Raw genomic sequence first — 4,739 nt, forward strand, 5'->3', positions numbered from 1 at the left:
ATCGCTGAACCAGTGGGCGGACCGGGTCCTCACCTTAGCGATACATGTGTTTCCATTTGTGCCTGATGTGCATTCAGATTTCATTGCTCGGCTGTTTTATAGCTGACGATCGAGATGCAGTTTTGTACGCCCTGGATGGTATATCTAAGACTGTAAAGGAAGCTACATGTATGGACAAGATGCTGTACCACCAGCATTCCCGATAAAGCAAGTCAATTTAAGCCCATGAAGGAAATGCGGATGGTAGTCCAGGAGGAGGTCCAGCAACCGGTGGGAACAATGTCATTTAAGGATTTACGGGACATGTCTGAGAAATGAGGAACTGGAGAAGGAATTGCGGGGCAGAATCCTTCCCCCAGATGTACCATGCATCACTGCAGGGCATGAACAGAAACCCCCGGGTGTTTCAAGTGTGGGGCTGCTTTCTACTTTAAGAGGGGCTGACCATAGCTGAATTGGAAGGATGCACCTAGAAGGCAACGGTGAAGCCTAGGGAAAATTCCAAGGCAAGGAGCGACTATCCATCCACCATTGGCTAAAGAGGGGTCTATCCAAGGGGATGTATGGATGCTGACACCGGAGCGCTCTTCGCAAAGGCCCACGATATTAGTATTGGACACTGGCAAAGCAAAAAAAAAAAAAAAACTCATTGCACGATTCATCGGGAAAAAGGGACAACCATGCACTCAATTGTGTGCGTCATTTCAAGAGCAACAGGATCCGAGTCCGGTTCCTGGAGGCACCAGAGGAGAAGGAAGAATCTGAATACTAAATCATCGGGTGGGAAGACGACAAGTTTGAAGCCTTCTCCATGGATGAGTCATGTGTCTCAGATAGGTCCGAATTTCCATAGGATATTGCAGTGCCAGAGCTGAAAGGGTTTGGAGAAAGGGACCTGGAGTATTAACCAGATCAGGAGATATCACCTGTTCAGGAGGAGGACGTGGATAATGAAACACTTGAGAAATGCCCGGAAGCAGCGACGCAGAAAGTTTCTCAGCCAGAGGAGAAAAATGGGTTGGAGATGGTTTTTGGCTAAGCAGCGGAGGAGACGGATGGCATACCCTGTTAAAGGACACATCTCGTGTTTTCAAAGTATACAGAATTATATGCATTTTGTCTTCCTTATGCTTATAGAAATTAATTGTAATAGTTCGTTCACTGAAGTATTGCGATAATTAGCCACAATATGGACTTAAATCTAAGCCCCGATTTCAAAAAGCCTAGTTAATTAGATAGGTAGTCACGTGGTACAGTGACGTCATATGCGACCTTCGTCGATCAACTTGTTGTAATAGTAGTGTTAGCTATTTTTAAAAACTCGGGTTTTAGGGGCCTAACTTATTTACCATGGATAACATTTATTTCGATGTTGACAAATTTCCCGAGTCTTATATCTTTTAGCCACCAGTGCATACAAATAGCGACCCAAATGTAGCGAGGAAAGCGAGTATGAAATCTGCATAAATTTGCGAGTAAATAATGTTTACATGGGATCACTGTCTAAACACTATTTGGTAATGCCATTGCTGTAAACAACTGTAATTAGCGTTGTTGCTTTTCTAAAATAAACAGAGCAATTATTATTAAATTTATTTTTGGAGAAGTTAGATAGGCCTAAATTATAATACGATTACGTACATGTAGCATTGACAACCTAAGGCCTACCGTCACGGGTGGATTTCGGGAAAAAAATATAATAAAAATGATCAAAGTTATTGTGAAAATCACAATACTTTTAAATTATTTTATTCAAGCTCAATTTTATTAATCATTATTTTTTGTTATCTACATATTGTTACTTAGGAAGTGGGAGCGCGGCGTGCTGTTGTTGTAAACACGTACGCGTTCCTTTAAAAAAAAAATGAAAGCATTATAATTCAATTCAAAGTTGGGAAATATCATATTTTATTATTTATAATTGAAAGTTCTATTATCTTTTATCTTTAAATTTCTTTTTTAAAACTACCAGTTGGTAGACACTGCTAGCAAAGTTCTGCCTATATGGTGTTACAAGGTGAAGGTCAGTTGGTGCGAGTGTGTATTGAATTTGAGAGCAGAACGGAAAGCATATGCGGTAGGCCTATATGTAACAGTGCGAAGCTTCGATAGAACCATTTCCTCGCAGTTTATATACATGTACGTCTTTGTCCAAGAGTTTGTTTGAAAAAGTATAGGGACAAATTCTACTGGGTTTTTTTTATGGTAAAGTCGTTGTGCCAACAAAAAATATTCACGTCTTGTCCCTCATACCTTCCTTCGAAAATTGAAAAAAACACAGTCCAAATCATCTCTACTGACAGCAAGTACACCCTTAAACGGCACACAACACCCCAATGCAGTGTTATTTACAAGCCGTTAATGTGATAATTGTTTGTTTGTCAATTAAATCTAATCTGTTTATGAAATGGCTAACAAATGTTTTCAAATCTTCTCGCTCGAGGTCGCATATGACGTCACAGATAATGGCGCGTAAAATATCGAAGAAAATATGCATATCGCAAGATTTGAATTTCATCGCAATCAAACTCGAAAACTACGCAAACTGTTTCTTTTAAAACACATGTAAAGTAGTTTTAGGCATGAAATGAATTAATTTTGCTGAAAAAATTAAAAAGTTTAAAAACACGAGATGTGTCCTTTAACATGCTTCTGGGCCCTACAGATACTTCTTTGCCCCCGTTGGGCAATTACGTCTGACCACATGGTCCATTGTAGAAATGACAATCCAGGGAGTGTAACTGCAAGCAGTAGTGAACACAGGTAATAAGGTCAGTGTTATTTTCACCATTATCTAGGAGGAACTTGATCCCAAGTCGCTCATAAAGCAACATGACTGTCACCCTTGTGCAGGCTGGCGAAAAACGCAAGGATCAGAGGATTTATCACTGGTCCCGTGGATATACGCCTAGGAAATGAGGAATACAGTTTTCAAGCCTATGTGGCTCTCCTAGAGGATCATATTATATAGGAATGGAGCTCCTGCATCATCACAAAGCTCGCCTGGATTTAAAATTTGGTACTCATTTGCAAAGCAGAAAGTCCCCGTGACGTTTGGGCTTTCTGGGGAGAAACAGGAGGCCCAATTCTCTATGGCCAAAACAGTCCAGGTTCCATATGCCAAGTTGATATTTGCCTTCGTTATGACCCTATATTATCTAAGATTAGGAACTTTCAGGTGAGCTCAATTCCCCATAAAGACATATGCTAAACCTTTCGAGGGTTCCATAGGTTTGTCTTCGCTGTTCTCCATCCGTGTATCAGTCTCATTTTGTTCGAACACCATATTCAACTATTAAAGAGGTCTAAGAATTGAAAACACCTTCGGGAGACCAAATTTGCTACCCCTTCAATCCAAAACTAAGGGCAAAAAGGAGAGCCCAAGGGATCCCTTTCTTGCCTCCACACTCCTTTTGTGGACCTTTCAAACATAAGTAGGGTTTTTTGATGATTCCGAACCCGATGTTTATTCTATGCGCGTAATATTTTATCAATTAAAATTGAAGGGCAATCTCCATATCAAGAGAAAGTACTATTACCATTTCTTCACAGTAGTAGGGGTAGACCACTAATACCCTAACTCCAATTTCTCATTCCCCGGGGTAGGGGTCTTCGATGATTCCAAACCCTATGTCTATTCACTAAGTGTGATTCAATATGTTAATAATTGGATAAGCGAATCTCCGTAACCAGAAGAAGTAACATCACCATTTCTTCATACTGGTAGGAGAGGACCTCTAATACCCTTCTACTAAAATGTCAGTACCTGGGGTAGAGGTCTTCGATGATTCCGAACCCGATGTTCATTCACTTAGTGTAATGGGTTGTGCATACAAAATGGAGGGGCGGATCTCCGTAACTAGAGAGAGCAACATCACCATTTCTTCACAGTGGTGGGAGACGACCACTAACACCCTTCTCCCAAAATTTCAGTCCCCTGGGTAGGGGTCTTCAATGATTCCGAACCCGATATTTATTCACTTAGTGTAAAGCATTATGCATACAAATTTAAGGGGTGGATCTCCGTAACTAGAAAGATTACCATCACCATTTCTTCACAGTGTTTGGGGTTGGTAACTGGCACCCCATCCTTATAATTCCAGTGTGGTGGTGTTTTATGCATATAGAAATTTGAATTGCAAACTGCGTTCTGGAATGCAGTTCACTATTGAATTGCGAATAGTGAACTGCGAACTGTGTTCCAAATTCTGAAAGCCTGGATTGTGGATTAGAACGCGTGGTTTGAAAGTTTGTAAACCATCATCAGATGTTGCTAAAACGTGGAATGGAAAATCGAACGGAACGTAAAATACTGTATGCATAGTTGATATTAAGGGGGTGATCGACATTTTATAAAATCAAAAGGCTTATTGTATTATGAACGAGGGCAGCAGAAATTTCATTGAAAACGAGAGGTCATTCTTATGTTCCATCGTTTCATATACTTCATAAGTTATACATATCTATATACTTACATGGTATATGTACATGTATATACGTATTCTAAAATCGTAATAACTTACTATTTAAGAGGCTGTCTACGATAGAACCATGCAAATGGCTATTGATGGACATGTGTCAGAATTTCATGAAACTTGGTATATATCCTTTAGATAACATAACTTGAACGTAAAAATAATTATTTTCATTCCACTCGATCGGTAACCATGGAAACGAGAGACATTTGGTTTTCCCCCATTTCTATATTTAGATCTATTGAAAAAAATCAGACAATGTAC

This window comes from Ostrea edulis, chromosome 3 (assembly GCF_947568905.1).
Source record: "Ostrea edulis chromosome 3, xbOstEdul1.1, whole genome shotgun sequence".
Classification (NCBI taxonomy): domain Eukaryota; kingdom Metazoa; phylum Mollusca; class Bivalvia; order Ostreida; family Ostreidae; genus Ostrea; species Ostrea edulis.